Source organism: Schistocerca nitens, unplaced genomic scaffold, assembly GCF_023898315.1.
Source record: "Schistocerca nitens isolate TAMUIC-IGC-003100 unplaced genomic scaffold, iqSchNite1.1 HiC_scaffold_338, whole genome shotgun sequence".
NCBI classification, from domain to species: Eukaryota; Metazoa; Arthropoda; class Insecta; order Orthoptera; family Acrididae; genus Schistocerca; species Schistocerca nitens.
The window spans coordinates 1,607,333-1,625,923 of record NW_026045872.1 but is presented as its reverse complement, the minus strand read 5'-3'; the positions used below and the strand labels follow the sequence as shown (position 1 = coordinate 1,625,923).

Below are 18,591 nucleotides of genomic sequence, written 5' to 3'. Positions count from 1 at the left end.
GACCTTAGGTACAGAAGAGACTCGAACAGCACATTACGTCCACATGCTAACACCTTTTTATTGGTCTTTTTCACTGACGCACATGTACATTACCATGAGGGGTGAGGTAAACGTACACTCGTGGTTTCCGTTTTCAATTACGGAGTGGAATAGAGTGTGTCCCGACATGTCAGGCCAATAGATGTTCAATGTGGTGGCCATCATTTGCTGCTCACAATTGCAATCTCTGGCGTAATGAAAGTCGTACACGCCGCAGTACATCTGGTGTCATGTCGCCGCAGGCTGCCAAAATACGTTGTTTCATATCTTCTGGGGTTGTAGGCACATCACGGTACACATTCTCCTTTAACGTACCCCACAGAAAGAAGTCCAGAGGTGTAAGATCAGGAGAACGGGCTGGCCAATTTATGCGTCCTCCACGTCCTATGTAACGCCCGTCGAACATCCTCTCAAGGGTCAGCGTAGTGTTAATTGCGGAATGTGCAGGTGCACCATCATGCTGATACCACATACGTCGACGCGTTTCCAGTGGGACACACTCTATTCAACTTCGTAATTGAAAACGGAAACCACGAGTGTACGTTTACCTCATCCCTCATGGTAATGTACATGTGCGTCAGTGAAAAAGACCAATAATAAGGTGTTAGCATGTGGACGTAATGTGCTGTTCGAGTCTCTTCTGTACCTAAGGTCCATCACCGTTCCCTTTCGATCCCTACGTAATTCGGTGCTCTCCGATACACACGATCGAACAGCGGAGGCGTGGTACTCAAGCGTCAACTTTAGGTTACAATATCTCCGGATGTAATTAACATTTTACAATGCAACAAACGGCACTGATTACGTATTTGTTTATATGTTCAGATGTGCTAACAAAACTAATGGGGTTCCATTTAAAAAAACGTAGGTGTGTGTTAAAAACATACGTCAGTGCATTTTTCCTTTATGGTTTGTATTAACCAATTACACTAGCCCCTCTCCTCACGTTCGGTCTATGGAATCGATTCGTCAGTATTTGATGTGGTTTACGAAATATATCCTGCGGTAACGATAGGTGGCTCACCCTGTATACCGCTGGTAACTCAATGGCCCATAACAAATGTCCACGTTAACTTTGAGTCATACTTGACATAACACTGTAAATTCAACAGCAACTAACGAAGTCTGCAACTGAATTGAAATCAAGAAATAATATTCAGCACAAGTAATGTGGCATAACATGGGGTGCTGCTGCTTCGAAATTACGATCATCTATCCTTGGCCTTGTTTACTCAGCGGCAGAATATGCAGCCCTGTCTGGATAAGCAGTAGGCACACGAAACTGGTATAAGCAAAACCAAATCAGACAACTCGGAATGTTACTGGCACAATCAATTCGACTACCGTACCGGCCTACCTGCTGTGAACCGCATTCTACGTTTAACCTTAAAAGAAATAACCACCTTCTTAGGAACTGTAGTGAAATCTTCAACAACCAGCAGATGCAAACTCATGAGGACATGTCTGTTATCCGAAGCAACTGACTTTTCTCCAGACATTGCACTATCAGTTCTCCAAGCCAACAACAACCAACAGGAACTAGATCTGTCCGAGACATGGAGTGCGCTCAACAGGATAGGTGCACTCAGCCTTGTCATGCCAATTAAGGAGCTACTCGATCGAATAGTAGCGGCTTCGGTCAAAGAAAACCATCATAACGACCGGGAGAGCGGTGTGCTGACCACACGCACCTCCTACCCGCTTCCTCTTCTGAGGATGACACGGCGGTCAGACAGTCGCAATGGGCCACTTGTGACCTGAGGACGGAGTGCTTTTTCTTTTTTACTCTACATTAGGTGAAAGACTACCACTACGGAGGGACCTATGGCTCTCCAAGACAGACACATCGTTGAAGAGTGCCCTCGTAATTCGTAATCTGCAAACCCTTCAAACTTCTTGGACACTATATAGCAGACGTGATAAATTGCGTAATAATATATCCATCAATATATAATTATGAATATATTTTATTTGTATTTCTAAAGTGTTGTAACACTGTCATTCAGCTCATAATAATAATAATAATAATAATGTTTGATGTTAACCACTGTCAATAAAAACATGAATTAGACTGATGAATGCTAAATTGTTTGTCAATCAAGATAATTAGATAACTCCGAATCCCTTTCCTTTTTAAAGAGAGCTGCTGAAAAAAACCGGCCGCGGTGGTCTCGCGGTTCTAGGCGCGCAGTCAGGAACCGTGCGACTGCTACGGTCGCAGGTTCGAATCCTGCCTCGGGCATGGATGTGTGTGATGTCCTTAGGTTAGTTAGGTTTAAGTAGTTCTAAGTTCTAGGGGACTAATGACCACAGCAGTTGAGTCCCATAGTGCTCAGAGCCATTTGAACCATTTTTTTGCTGAAAAAATATTATATTTTTATTTTTAAAAATCAATCTTCATTCATATACAATAGTTTGACACTAGCCACCTTCAAAGCCCCTTTCGGCTTCAACACATCTCTCCCACGCTGCAGCCCCTACTAGAATCGTCACCGATAAGCCACTGTTGGTACGGCGCAGCTGCTCCGTTGAACTCCGCATGCCTTCCCCTGTTTTGGAATCTAGTTCTTTCCAGAGAGGTTTTCAGTTTATGGAATGCCAGAAGTCAAGTAAGCAGGGCCGCTGGGTCAAGGAAATAGAAACGCCAACAAACCACAGCCGTTTTGTGTTTGAACAAAGAAGAAAAATCTCTGAATTAACTAAGAACGATAAATGAGTGCGTTATCGTGGTTAACGTGCCGAATTCCCGCTGACCCAAAGTCAGGACGTTTGCGTCTCACTGCTTCATGAAAGATACGCAGAACGTCTTGTGGGTTCTCCTTATTAACATTAGTACCCTCTGCTGCGTACCCGTGTTGGACCAGACCATCGGAGTAATAAAAGACGGACAGCATGTTTTTCACATTGTTGGGGTCCTATTCTCGCTTTTTTGGGGTCTCGGGGATGGTGGAGACATCCACTGTGATGAATGGAATCTTGTTTCTGGGTCGTACCCATGAACTCAGGACTCATCAACAGTGATCACATTATTAAGGAATTTCGGATTAATGTTCACAGTATCCAGCTTGTCCTGTGCGATCTCCGAACGATGTTGCTTGTGCCCAGTTGTTGGCAACTTCTGCATAGATTTTGCTAGGATCCACATGAGGTCGAAATGTTCCGTTACAATGGAATGAATGGATCCAATACTAATGTTATACCCGTCTGCAAGTTCTGTGGCCGTGATTCGTCTATCTTGCATCAGAGTCCTTACGTGACAATAACGACCTCATCTGCAGATTTTAAGGGCCTACCAGAACGTGTTTCACTCTTCTCTGATGAACGGCCATCTTTGAAGGGGTTGAACTACTACTTTATCCGTGTGGTTCCCATTATTTCGTCCCCAGACACTTATCAAATGTTGGGGATTGTTTCAGCTCGAGAATCGCCGAAGTTAAACCAACTTCTGATGCAGTAACGTTGTTCCACTTGTTCTCTCATTTTGCCCACAACACACGCTGACTAACTCTTACACTTCACTTGTCACCGGCTAGCCAGCGACTGATTGTTTCAGCAGACGTGACAAACATCAGGCATCAGGCATGTGCACTGCGTATATTCCCACAAACTACATAGACAGCGGGAGCATCTAAATACCATTTTTGGTTTCAACAATAAAGAAAAGGTCCGCTACGTCTTGAACAAACCTCTTAGAGCAAACATGTTAAATACTTGCCTCACTATTAATGCAAGCCGAAGTAAAGAAAATAAGTTCGTCAGTACATGATCATCCCGGATTTTAGCGTTTCTTTGCGTTTACTTTGTCTGTTCAGATCTATCAAAATCATAGTGCTTAAATGGTTCATAATCTAGTCATAATCCGTTATGATCCTGCACGTGTAGTGAAAGAATAATTGATAAAGCATGTTATAGCATCTGTTTACCTAGGGTGTCATTTAACGACCACTACCACCACGATAGTTAGTCAAAGTATAGATGAGACAAATACGCACACCCGTTTAAAGTAACGCCCGGTTCTTGAAGAAGGAACAAGAAAATAATTTTTTCCGCCATTCGGTGGAGGAGCTGCGAGGCTACGGTCTGGAGATTGGCTCTGCGCTCTCCGACTGGCAGCAGCCGTCGCCTGCCGGGCCCCGCGGCAGTCCGGCGCAGTCGCAGCCGCTGCCGTCCCCAGAACTCAATTCCGCGGCGCCCAGCGGCCAAGGCCGGGACACTACGCCGGCAGTCGCGCCGCGCCGCTCTCCCGTGATCGCTCCCGCTCTCGGCCTACGACGCTCCACTTTTCGTGCTGGTCGGGAGCGTCTTGCTGTTCCTAGCAGGTACAAGCATGAGCACGTCCGAGCTGATCGTTGCAGGCTTCCAAACCTGCTATTTATAGCACACAAACACACACACGAACACACACACACAATTAAAATAAATAAATAAAATGAAAACTGACAACAAATTTCATTTCACACAAAAACGCATGCACACTCACACACACACACACACACACACACACACACACACACACACACACACACACACACACACACACACACATATATATATATATATATATATATATATATATATATATATATATATATGTTGTTGTGGTCTTCAGCCCTGAGACTGGTTTGATGCAGCTCTCCATGCTACTCTATCCTGTGCAAGCTTCTTCATCTCCCAGTACCTACTGCAACCTACATCCTTCTGAATCTGCTTAGTGTATTCATCTCTTGGTCTCCCTCTACGATTTTTACCCTCCACGCTGCCCTCCAATACTAAATTGGTGATGCCTTGATGCCTCAGAACATGTCCTACCAACCGATTCCTTCTTCTCGTTAAGTTGTGCCACAAACTTCTATTCTTCCCAATCCTATTCAATACCTCCTCATTAGTTATGTGATCTGCCCTTCTCTTCAGCATTCTTCTGTAGCACCACATTTCGAAAGCTTCTATTCTCTTCTTGTCCAAACTATTTATCGTCCATGTTTCACTTCCGTACATGGCTACACTCCATACAAATACTTTCAGAAACGACTTCCTGACACTCAAATCTATACTTGACGTTGACAAATTTCTCTTCCTCAGAAACGCTTTCTTTGCCATTACCAGTCGACATTTTATATCCTCTCTACTTCGACCATCATTATATATACGAGGGGCGTTCAGAAAGTAAGCTCCGATCGGTCGCGAAATGGAAACGACTATGAAAATCCGATAAAGCTTTGCACAGATGTGTTGGGTAGTGTCTCTAGTATAACCCCAGTTAGCATCACGTCGCTCTTCTCATTTCTGAGCTCGCAGTGAGTGCGTAAAGATGTCTAGAAAATAGTGTCTGCCGCCAAGTACGAGGGCCAGGGTGAGAAATTTCGCCTGAAGCTATGCAGCTAACATTACATAACTGTCGTGCTGTTTCTTCTTCAAGACAATTCTCAGCCGCATTCTGCAGGGGCAATGAAGATGCTCCTGCATCGTTTTCAAATGGAAATGTTAGATTACCCACAATACAGTCCGCAATTGTCTCCCCCTGAGTTTCATCTCTGGTCACATGAACCGCTGTCTTTGAAGACAACATTTTGACACAGACAACGAGGTGTAGGCCAGCGTGGAGAATTGGCGGAAAGCACTGGCGGCTGCCTTCTATGATGAGGCTATTGAAAAGTTGGTACAACGCTATGACAAAAGTCCAAGTCAGAACGGCGACTACGTAGAGGAGTAGCTGAAAGGTGTAGCTAATTGTTACAAGTAAAACATTTCTGATGTTCACTGTGGTTTCAATTTGGCAATCAATCGGAGCTTACTTTCTGAACAGGCCTCGTATATATGCCCTAATTCGTATCTATACAGGTACGATCATTGAAAAGTGTTGTAACTGACCGAGACTGTATTACCTTGGCTCACGAGAGGTGCCATCTAATGGAGGAACTATTGACTAATAGCGTAACAGCTGTGAGCGTGGAACTTGTGACTACAATTAGCTGCAAGCCACAAAGTACTGAGGAAGGATACATCCGTGGAACTCATCGAGAAGGAGCGAGCCATGGGAGGATACATCTGTCATGCCAGTTTAAAGAGTGAAGCATTTTCAACAGTATCAGTATAACCGTTATAATGGTGCACTTCTCGCTGAGGAATTTCAGTTAGAGTTATACATGTGTGGAAGGATGGGGAAGGAGGATGGGAGGATGGGGGCAAGAGGGGCACTTGATCACCTCCTTCACAATCCTTGAATCTGTAGTACAGGTTTTTTTTATTAATAACAAAATCTCCCTATAGCAAATACTTAGTGGAGAAATATGACATCTCCGAGAAATTATACGTTTTTTGTGTCATCTGGTTTCGAAACTGACCATATTGGTTATGTAAAGAAATGACCATTTTACAGTCTTTCTGTCCACCCCTCCCTCCGCCAATACTTTCCGGAAAAATTTTTGCAGACCCCTATGGTTAATGCCATTGAAGTTCGACTTATTTTTAATAACCTATAGTAGCGAGAATTTTGATGCGCTTGAAGTTATTGTATAAAATGGTTCAGTGGAGATTGGATCATTATTAAAATAGTCGCAACTCGTCCTACACCCCTGATATACATTGACGTTACTCCATGAAGTCTCTTGACGGACCCCTTCCTACAACGCGCCTCGCTCTACTAACCCACACTGTCGTTCCGCGAAAACAGTGCACAAACTCGTACACAGAAAAGTATGAGAAGAAAAAGTATGAGCCGACCACAATATTATTGCACCTGGGAGTGAGAATGCTTCGATCGGCTTCTTGTAATTTTTTATTGTGATATTACACGAGGATATGCTGAACCACCTGATGGCATATGCAGAACTGATCCTGAACGCACTGGCAGTGTGAAGCCTTTTCTTTAGTCACCACTGCAGTTGTTTACTGTAACGTCACCAGTTGGATCCGACAACGGCATGGGACGCCATGTGCCATAATACCGTGCTTGAATAGTACACCGCCTGGGATAAGCATAAGCGTTAAATGGTGTGTTTACTCAGCACAGTGACATTAATTGGGCTAAGCAGTGCGAACCATGAATCAGTTGTGCCTGGCGATATTACGTCGAGGCCACAGCTGTGGGTTTGCTTTCACAGGGAACCACACTTTTCTTTATAGGACATTTATGACAAGGAGTAATAGGTTGCCCATTTTTAGTGCTTCCTGTAGGTGCGGTCGGAATAAAACAGGTCGTAGCCCGGAAGGTGGCAGATGTTACCCGACGTGTTGAATGGATCGGTGCAGGCGGGACGACACGTGGGGAGGACCGGTAGCGCACGTGCATCAGGCTCGAGGCATCTGGCGGCGGCGGCGGCGGCGGCGGCGGCCCCTGTCCTCTGGGCTGGGCTGAGCTTTTTATCCCCTTTATCCGCCCTGTTGGAGGGTGCCGGTCCCACTGGCAGCTGCAGGTTTGCACCGTGCGTGCGCCCGCACTTTTCAAATGAACGTAAAAGAATTAATGTAGCCATTTTGGTCAGCTGATAGCTGTATTACGTTTGCTTGCGAATAACAGAAGAGTACGACGTGATATATTTAGCTGACGTTACTGTCACAGCAACAACTGCAGACGCATGCAGCTGTGTCGTTCTTGCCTTTCGCTATATGATCTGGGCAACTGCACTTACTTTCATACACAGTAATGAAATCCTGCATACGGGATTTGTTTTATTGTGTGGCATTATTGTCACATGTCGTTACGTAACACTGATTCACTTTTGCCGCCATTTAATATTATTTAGAGTGTACTGAGCACATGCACTAGGAGAAGAACTATGCAATTTTCTCAAAAGAAGGTGTTATGCCGGTGTGGTCTCTGTGTCCTCTACGCCGGCAGAAGGTGGTCAGTGAATCTCATAACGAAGAATGAGGGTCACCTGAGAGCTGGGTACTTTTTGTAGAAGTGAGGCTGCGACCTACTTCGTGTTTTTATCGTTAGAGCCGGTGCCTCTACTAGTCATGCGCCACTACCACAAACAGTAAATAACTGAGCACGACATTTTTCCCTTTCCATTCGGACATCAAAGAACAAGACATCGACCCATCGTGCGACCAGCATCGGAAGGTTCGTTGTTTTTACCCCGTAGTTTGTTGTACCCGATCAGGATGAGTCACCTCATCACAGTCTTTGGCGCAGAGAAGTCGACCAATCGATGGGGACAGCTTCATCCCACTACCAACCTCTTATTTGTTAAAGTGCGTTTTGTGTGCCAGGAGCTGGAAGTTTGTGCACTGTTCCCCTGTTTTTTTCATGAAATATGCGATATTCGCGTCTGTCACATTGGCAACACCACTGAATCGCCCTCTCCATACAAAACGTATTTAGTATTGGTAATGGAGGGGAATCTATGTTTGGTGGTCATGCAGTCACTGCCGGCCGTGAGGGTCACTCATCTTCCGACTGGTGTTTGGTACTGAGGGGCACATTGTTTGCTGATTTTACGGAAATGTGTCGTAACTGCGGTATTACAATTCATATTCTGAGCAGTTCACTACTTGTTTACTTTGCCACCCAATTTGTATTGCTTAATTTACTTGTAATTGAAGGCATTTTGTTGTATTGTTAACTTATACTTCGCAGGCGGCCGAGCGGTTGTAGGCGCTACATTCTGGAACCGCGAGACCACTACGGTCGCAGGTTCGAATCCTGCCTCGGCCATGGATGTGTGTGATGTCTTTATGTTAGTTAGGTTTAAGCAGTTCTACGTTCTAGGGGACTGATGACCTCAAAAGTTAAGTTCCATAGTGCTCAGAGCCCTTTGAACCATTTTTTTTTTAGTTTTGCCAAATCAAGAACTGTTTTACCTGAGGCCTTTGTTTTCTTTTTATATTAACGTTGTTTAGCCTTAAGTGATGGGCTTTCAGCCGATTTTGAATTCAATTTTTTTGCTGTGAAAATCTTAGATTCTTTGGTTCAAATGTCTCTGAGCACTATGGGACCTAAATGCTGAGGTCATCAGTCCCCTAGAACTTTGAACTACTTAAACCTAACTAACCGCTCGGCCACCCCTGCCGGCTCAAATTATTTGGGCCTTCAGCCTAAATGAAGAGCTGTTGTAAGATAAAGGTTGCCTTTTAAATTTCTGATTATGCTTGCGTTTTAAGTTATTGGTCTTCAGCCGTTTTTAAATTAAATTGTAATTAAGTCCCAAAGATTAAAGATGTGTATTTAAAACAAACTGTTTATGGCCTCTTGTAATGTTTTATCAAATAATAAAGTTGTATGTTCGAGTGTAACTGACAGCCCCTTATTTTGGCCCCTTTTCCACAATTTAAACTACCTGTCCTGTCCTGCGGGTTAAACTGGGCTTTTCAATCTGTTAATCTCAGTGTTGACTTAGAATACCAGATCCTTTTCGTTGCCCGAAAACTTCTCCACAGTTATGTGACCCACTAAAAATAAATGGAAACTGGTACACACCAAAGCTTCTTATTCTCACTGTGAGGGGGTATCGTTGTGCGCAGTGGTGAATCCCTCGACTTATACGATCAAAGATTTGCTTTGTAAGGAACAATACACTTACGCTCTTCGATTCTTATCAAGAACTGGGACCCAACTTTCGGTCATGCGAATAGCTGCTTGACGGCGTTAGCTGGAGTAGCCTCTTGAAGACTTTGGTAGATGTAGTTACAGACCTGAAGTCAGAAGGCAGATTAAGGAACTACACACAAGACAAAGATGGTATTTAAGAACGGCGATGGGGGAACAGATATGATAGGTATAGTAGAGGTTTCAAACAACTATGTTGTTTGTCACCAACACATTAAATTTATATGCTCAGAGGCTAGCAAAGAAAGTAGTAAAAAAAGCAAAAGGAATAATCGTATGGAGAGAAAGAAGAAAGACAAGTATTTATACGAACGAGTGATGTAGTCGGAATCAGAGGGTAAAGTACAGCTTATGATGGATCTGATAAAGTGAAAAACATTATGGCACGCGGATAAACGAAGGGATGGCCAAAGACGTGAGAATCAGCAATATGAAAGTTCTGTCATGTTAATCCAAGGTAAAAAATTTTTAAAAATAAAATCTTTTAGATACTTATGCATTTTAAACTAAACTCTAAACTCCTCCCGCACATGCCATGAAGGCCCATAGGTACCGACTGGCCGCCGTGTCATCCTCGGCCCACAGGCGTCATTGGATGCGCATATGGAGGGGCATGTGGTCAGTACACCGCTCTACCGGCCGTATGTCAGTTTTCCAACAGGAGCCGCTACTTCTCAATCAAGTAGCTCCTCAGTTTGCCTCACAAGGGCTGAGTGCATCCCGCTTGCCAACAGCGCTCGGCGGACCGGATGGTCACCCATCCAAGTTCTAACCCAGCCCGACAGCGCTTAACTTCGGTGATCTGACGGGAACCGGTGTTACCACTGCGGCAAGACCGTTGGCGCTTATGCATTTTAGTGACTGAAAATTTAAAATAAGTTCAGAAAAAAAGAGAAATTTAGTATCCAGGGGTGAGAGACCTTTTGTAAACTTGAAAGGGTTTTTTACGACAAAAACAATTCTGATAAATTAAGCAGTAGATTCAATAAGTATTTTATCTGGAGTATTAAATACAAATGAATCATGGAAAGTCAGACAGTTGATCAGTTTTTAAATGTGCGTTCACAGGCTAGTGTTAGAAGCGAACTGAAAGAACGACGAATGAATAATTACTTGTAAGACTACCAGAGGAAACAAAACTAATGGAAATGATAAACATGTGAAAAATACATTGCTTAACATTAAAACGAAGCACTGACAGGACATGGTCGGTTGTCAGTGTAACTTCGTAGACGTCCACACCACCAGCGGATATGTAAATGAATAGAGCTGCAATACTATGTGAGAGACAGAAAGGCAACCTGAGTGCATTAGTGTTGCTCGTGTTTACCGTTGTTAACAGGCCTGGTAGGCTACGTTACGAGCATGGACAGCGTTGAGTGATCACTGTGTAAGACACGGAAATGCCGAATTAGCAGCACTTAACAGAATTTGAAACGGCCTCGTTGTGGGTCTCCATTTGGCAGGCAGGTCGAGCTGTGCAGCATACAGATACGTGGGACATATGTGACAATACCCTAGTGCTGTCCTGCACGGGAATGTGAGAGCGAGCATACCCGTAGTCAAGGTTTTGGTCCACCACATCTGACCGCCACAAGGCAGGAGCACTGTACAGTGCATCAACTACATCGTAACCCCTTCACGACCTCGCCTGCTGTCAGAGAGCACGTAATAGACTCGCTGCAACGCTGTGTGTCATCCCGCACCATTGATCGGAGATTAGCAACAGCTTGAAGAGGGAATCACCATCGCATGCGTGGGCAACCGTTAACACCACAATGTCCGCCCCTGGTAGCTGAGTGGTCAGAGCGACGGAATGTCATACCTAACGGCCCGGGTTCGATTCCCGTCTGGGTCGGAGATTTTCTACGCTCAGGGACTGGGTGTTGTGTTGTCCTTATCATCATCATTTCATCCCCATCGACACGCAAGTCGCCGAAGTGGCGTCAACTCGAAAGACTTGCACCAGGTGAACGGTCTACCCGAAGGGAGGCCGTAGCCACTTGGCATTTCGAACACCACAATATAAAAGGCTGCTTTTGGAGTGGTGCTGCGACGGGGAAATATGGACTGCTGGTAAACGGTGTCTCATTGTGTACAACTATGAAATGCTGTTCTGCATTACCTGTATGACCATTGTCGGCGAGTATGGCAGCAACCTGCGGTGAGGCTCCATTCTTCCTGTGCTTTGGGGAGGTACAGCAGTGTTACTACTAGCGTCATGGTGTGGATAGTGTCGTGTCCTATCCACTCGTCTAATATAGGGTACCTAAGGAAGCTGTTTTCTCGGATAGCTGAACAACGTTCAAACAAATATTATTATTGGAGTTTATTATAGTTAAACTGACAATACTTAACTTTGCATATTTACAAAGATGGGTCGCAAGCAAACGGCGATATGCAAATAATCTAAGTCCTTCGATATATACAATTTCCATGCAAGTAAATAATACAGTTCGCAAGTCACTGCTGCAGTGCTTATATCACCGCTCGTCCTCCAGTGGAACCGCAGCTAGTAGATTCAATAAGTATTTTATCTGGAGTATTAAATACAAATGAATCATGGAAAGTCAGACAGTTGGTCAGTTTTTAAATGTGCGTGCACAGACTAGTGTTAGAAGCGAACTGAAAGAATGACGAATGAATAAGTACTTCGCTTATATTGTCTTTGTATAGGAGCCGCTACTGACTTGGTGACGTCCTAGTCAGCATACTATAGGCTGACGTCGTCTCACAGCCTTCTCTGCAGTAACGTTTCAGGCCGACGTGATGGCGCTTGATGTTACGCCGTGAAAGGTAGCCATAGGGTATGGTGTCAAGTAACGACTGTTAGTTGATGGTGTTGAGACAGCAACCAACTACAAATTTATTTTAAGTTCCTTTATTCAAAAGGTACCATTACCAGTTTCGGATCATTACAATTCATCGTCAGACGGCTTTCATGCTTTCATTAGAACATGTGGTACGTTTTTTTTATTGATTAGTTATCGTGTTTGAATCACGTCAGACGGCTTTCATGCTTTCATAATAAAAAAAAAGCGCACCACATGCTTTAATGAAAGCATGAAAGCCGTCTGACGATGAACTGTAATGAATCAAAACCGGTAATGGTACCTTTGTAATAAGAAACTTAAAGTAGATTTCTGGCTGGTTACTATCTCAACACCATCAACATTTGTTTTCGAATAACAGACACGGTCTCCAACAATGTCATCATATGACAAAATTGCGCGACTTCTAGTAACACTTATGGCACAACAGTATGTCATGGACATCCTGTGTCCTTACGAGCTACCTCTCATGTGATAGTATCGCAGCGCCGCTTTTCAACCTGACAATGTTCTCTGTAGTGTCTGCATGATGTTGAGTTACACCCGTTGTCATCAAGACCTGTCTTTCACAGAACGTGCCGGACCAGCTCACACGTCAACTGCGGCCCATTGCCACTACCGAGGATACAAAGGACTACTTGCAAAACTCGTGGACCAGCTCGCCTCAGGAGGGGATTAAACAGTTTTAACTCAATCTTCCCAAAAGAATCAGTGCACGCTTCCGGTCCAGAGAAGGTGCAGCGTCATACTGACAAGTGGTCTCATTCTCCAAGTTGTTCGCATTGATGACTCCATTTTGTTATCACTGAAAGAAATTCATATATCCTCTAAACAATTAGTTTCATTTCGTTTCCGCTTTCGTTTCTGCTTACTTCACTGTATTATCAGCCAGTATGTTGGGCGGAACACACGTATTGCAAAAGAATGTGCTGTATGTGATGAAGACTCACCAAAGAAAAGATAGCAGAGAATAGATTAAGAGGAAGGTTAATATTTGGAACTCTGGATGACATTTGAAGTGTAGGACATTACAAGAGGAGAGCAGAGGAAGGTGGAGAGCTTCCAGCAGATACCCGCTGTAAGTGAAGACACATATACCAAAGAAGAGGACGAGTGAGTTGAAAACACGGGCACAATCTTTCCGAGGTAGGATAAGCTGCGTGGCTTTTAAGTGATTAGTCGTGAGTAAAATGTGTTTCACAGAATACAAGTATGGAACATAAGACATCTAAGAGAAACCAGTAGAACAAAGAAAGTATCGGAGCATGGAAATATGGGACAAGCCGCTCGACGTTTGGAGAACATGTACGAGAAAATAATGACAAACTTACTACAAGAGAAAAAGAAAACATGAAAATAGTTACAATAAATAATGAAAGACATCTTCTAACCTTACAATAAAATAGCCACATAAACAAAACATCAGCTGAAAAGGAGCTACTATGAAAGTAAAACCTGAGAAAGTTGGTGACACTTACAGAAACGAATGACACTATACACACAGAAAATGGCAGTTACAGTGCTATATTTCGAAAACAGCGACCACAAGGAAATGTTGAAGCTCTCAACCAGTTTTCCACATGAGAGTAAGCTGTTCGGCTTACAAATAATGCATAGACGTTGATCCGTGAGCACTTTTCTATTTTATTATGAAAAATTCAATGATCTGTTTTAAGCCTATGGCCTGTATGTGTAAACGATAACCTATATGTGCGAACGGAAAAATCGTATAACATTTCAGGACACTCACTGAAGTTGCCTTCTAACTAAGGTGAAACGTGTTTGGGTGCACAAGTTAAATAAAAATAAAAAAAACTTAATGTGCAGTATGCTAACTTCAGTCTTACGGTGCAGTCTTACTTTTGAACTGTTTCAATCTATTGAAGAATTTATTAATTACTTAATTTATTTATACTCATCGTTTATAGCAGCTGTTACAAGAGATGTTTCACTTGTGTAATGTTATAGTAACTTTGTCTACATCCTCTCTCACGCACAGGTTGGCAAAATTAAGCTCCTTCCAACAATATTAATCTTTTCCTTCCTCTTAATGTGTTCAATTCCTATGTTCGAACCATCTTTAAATTACTAAATGACAAATTCTTTGGTTTTCACAGGATTCGCAAATATCTCACTATCCTGCATACTGTAAGTAATGTTTCTTCAAAAGTAAATTTTCAGCTATCAATAGCTCCCATCAAGATGAAAAGAATAACATCTTGTATAAACAGAACGCTGATTTTTACAACAGAATTACGGCCAACATTCTGGCATCTGACTTTCAGTACCATTCTTGTAGACTGGCTGAATTCCACTCTACAGCAAGCATGCCAAACGGCAGCGTTTATAGAGACAGGATTTTAGGGATACGGGAATTAACTACATACACTGACAGACAGGATGAGCAGCAATCTGTGAGTGTTTCCGATGATGCTGCAATGTTCGGGGAAGTATCGTCGTTGAGTGACTATGGGAGGATGATATTTGACTTGTACATAATTTCTATTTAGCGTGATGAATGGCAGCTGGCTGTACATACAGAAAAATTGAAGTTCATGGAGACGATTAGGAAAAATAAATCTATAAGGTTCAAACAAAATATTAGTGACGTTCTGCTGACACAGTCACATCTATTCAATTTCTGTGTGTAACATTTCAAAGCGATATAAGCTGGAAAGAGATGGAACGATCACAGATAGTCTGTAACAGGAAGGTCGGATAGTCGATTTCGGCTCGCTGGGAGAATTCCAGGAGATGGAGATCGCTTGTTGAACACTAGTGCGACCTATTCTCGAGTACTGCCCGAGTATTTTCGACCACCACTAGATAGGATTACAGGAAGACGTCGAAGCAATTCAAAGTCAGATTTTAAGCTGGTAACTTTGATCATCACCCGAGTACTGCGTGGATGCTTAATGAACTTAACTGGGAATCCATGAAGGGAGAACGATGTTCTTTTCGCGAAACATCACTGAGAAGCTATAAAGAACCAATATTTGCGGTTGACTGCATTTGAGACTGGAACACAAGCGAGAAAAGCTAGTAGTAGTACAATGGTAGCTCTCAGAATATGTAAGTAGATTTAATTTAAAATATACACTTTTAGCCAACGAATTAAACTGAAAACCGGTGAGGAAATTACTTACAGTTTAGGAGAAACCACTTCTCAGTGTGAATCTGGATATCACCCCATTATGCTTGGTAATCGATGGAAAAGTCCAGGCCACATTAATATTATCAATCTGATAGAGGAATAAATGGTGTCATACGATACTTCCTCTACGAGACGGTATATTAAAGAACTCGTATACATGACATAATCAAAAATACTGCCTCACATATACTTTCACATATATTTTCAGAATAAACACGAACACACAGACACACACAAAGAAACGCTGTACGTTGCCTCACAAGTGATAAAAACAGTGAACAATCTTGTTTCCCATAGTATCGATAATCATGTTTAGCTTCGTTATTTATAGAAATTCCTGCAACTGCGCCGGCCGCGGTGGCCGTGCGGTTCTGGCGCTGCAGTCCGGAACCGCGGGACTGCTACGGTCGCAGGTTCGAATCCTGCCTCGGGCATGGGTGTGTGTAATGTCCTTAGGTTAGTTAGGTTTAAGTAGTTCTAAGTTCTAGGGGACTTATGACCTAAGATGTTGCGTCCCATAGTGCTCAGAGCCATTTGAACCATTTGAACCTGCAACTGCAATCGCTGGAAATCTTTTACTAAATGACATTCTAATTCTGAGGAGAAAATTCTCTCCGTCTTTCGGCGGTGGGTTGCAAGGTTCATACGATATTCTTTATTTTGTGGATTAAGATGCTTCTAGTTGCAGCATCGCGGTCTACACCGCCAACGAACAGGTAAGTGTGACTCAGGATACGTCACACATCATTATGAATTCCTATAATACATACAAATCGTGTACATGTTCTCTCACAATACAGTAAATACTGATGCACTTACGACATCGCATCCAAAATATTACTATGCTTCCCTTGATTTCTTTTTTGCTCGAAGACAACACGGTGGCAGTTAATGAGTTTGATTCACCATTCAGTTTTCAGTTATCAGCATCATCTCAGACGGAAAATTAATGTGACTTATTTCTTATTCCTGATTAGTTCAGACAACGAATATTCTACTACGAGGTGCGGCTATAAAACAATGGGACTATTACTGTACAACATTTTATTTCTGAAAAATACACATTTAGTTATTGTCACCCTCAACACACTCCCCGCCTCTCTACCCACGACGCTCCATGCGAATTTCAGTTGAGGTGACATTATATGTCCTATGCCGCCAATGTTAAATTATCGAAATTTGTGACCCATTATCTTGGTAACTTTTTAAGACACCAATTTGCAATTTTCCACAATTATTGAATGCACTTTTCTAGATACACTGAGCTAGAATTATTACTGTGTTGTGTGGCATGTTGTCTTTTTTTTTTTTCAAACACTAATTTTTTTCACAGAATTTTGAAAGGAAATGAACATAAAACAAAACAACTCAGGACATTTTAATTATTCTAGTTCCACATGTGTTGAGTCTCACGCTTGGCATGCTGTGAAAATTTCATGTCTCTACCATCATTCCTTGTTTAGAAAACGGATCTTTTATTGCAAAAAATGTAGTTAGGAGATATTGAGGTTTAAAACTTTTTTTATTACAAATTCTTATACAGACATATTTCTGCGTGTTTTATGCACTATAACTGCCCTGGCCCATAGTCTGTGTCTTCTTCAGCATCACAACAGTCCAGTGCTTGCCTCATCCTTTTCTTTCTTGCTTCTTTTGTCATTTGCTGAGCAGCTAACTCTGCTTCACATACACGAAGCTCATCCAGTTCCCATAGTTCTTTAGCTGTGTTCTCTCCACCCCTAACTTCTCCAGAACCTTAAGTCATTCATAGTTCCCACCATTAAAAGTTATTACAGCATCAGACACTGCTAACTTTAGAGTCATAAGACCAACAAACTCATTTTTAGCCACACGGAACCACACAACATTATTAAAGAACTCATTCACATTCTGGGTATTCCCTTGTAAACACTTCTTTAGTAGCTCAGGATTTACCAAATCTTCTGTAAATAGGTTTGATTGCCCCCATTACTGCCAAAGGAAGAGAATGTTCATGTGTAAATTCATGCAGGGTGCCAGAAAATTAAGCCTGCCTAGATTTACACCAAGTGTTTGGTGGAGGTGGACACAAAGCATGACATTGATATTCGATGAAAGAAGTGTTCCACACAGTTCTTTTCATCTACTCTAAATTGTCACAGTTATCTGTAATGGCCTTCCCATAATATCCCTGTAATTCATTAATTACTTTCTCCATTAGTCTTCCAGCACGTTTTATTGTCTTGCCATCAGACAGTTTTGTGCTACCCAAGTTGATTTTTAAGTTACGCAGACGTTTCCCATCCTTTTCTTGACATGTCCTACACACTCAAGTTTTTGTATAGGAACACTGTTTACTGTTTTGTACTACAATGAAAGCCTTGCTGTCTCCACCACCTAAGTAATTTACACATGTGACACCTCTCTCCTTCTGTGAACCCTGGAAAAATGTTAACTGCTCCTTTTACCTCCATTCCTCCACTTGTGCCATCGTAATTTTTGTACACTGCTGCTTATGAAGTAATCTGTTCTTCTGGTTCACTGTACAACCTTGGCAGTACTTACTGAGAACTTCAAAATCCAAAACATTTCCCGTGTCAGTACTTATTGCAGATGTAAAACCATTTTTAGAACTAAACCCACGCTTTTGCCAGGATCCATCCACAGCAGTGCTGATGTCTGTGTCACTCTCATTTTGTTCAACAGCTACTGATGTAGCAGCAACCATTGAATCTTCAGCCACAGCATTTACAGAGTACCCAATTGCTGTTACATATTTTGTATACCTAGAAGGTGGTTTTGTCAAATTCAGCAGAGTGCAGAGAACATCACCAGCCCCTGCACCTTTACCAATGCATCAAAGGCCATAGAACAGTCTCAAATTAATTTCATACAATTCATTACCTGAACACTTTGATGAAGTATGAAATGCTTTTTCTTTTTCGCACTTCCGACATTTAGTAATTAATTTAGGCAAGACACCTTTTCTAGCTCCAATATCCTTATAAAGTTTAACTTCACCACCACAAAGACAGCAG

The 18,591-nt window shown here is 42.6% G+C and overlaps 1 protein-coding gene and 1 pseudogene across 1 annotated transcript in view; both read right to left on the bottom strand.

The window, feature by feature from the left end:
- The window catches only part of LOC126227747 (leucine-rich repeat-containing protein 15-like), a 1,015,582-nt gene that overhangs the window by 174,042 nt on the left and 822,949 nt on the right, over positions 1-18,591 (bottom strand). The gene's annotated exons all lie outside the window — the stretch shown is intronic.
- Positions 10,315-10,432, bottom strand: LOC126227750 (5S ribosomal RNA; annotated as a pseudogene).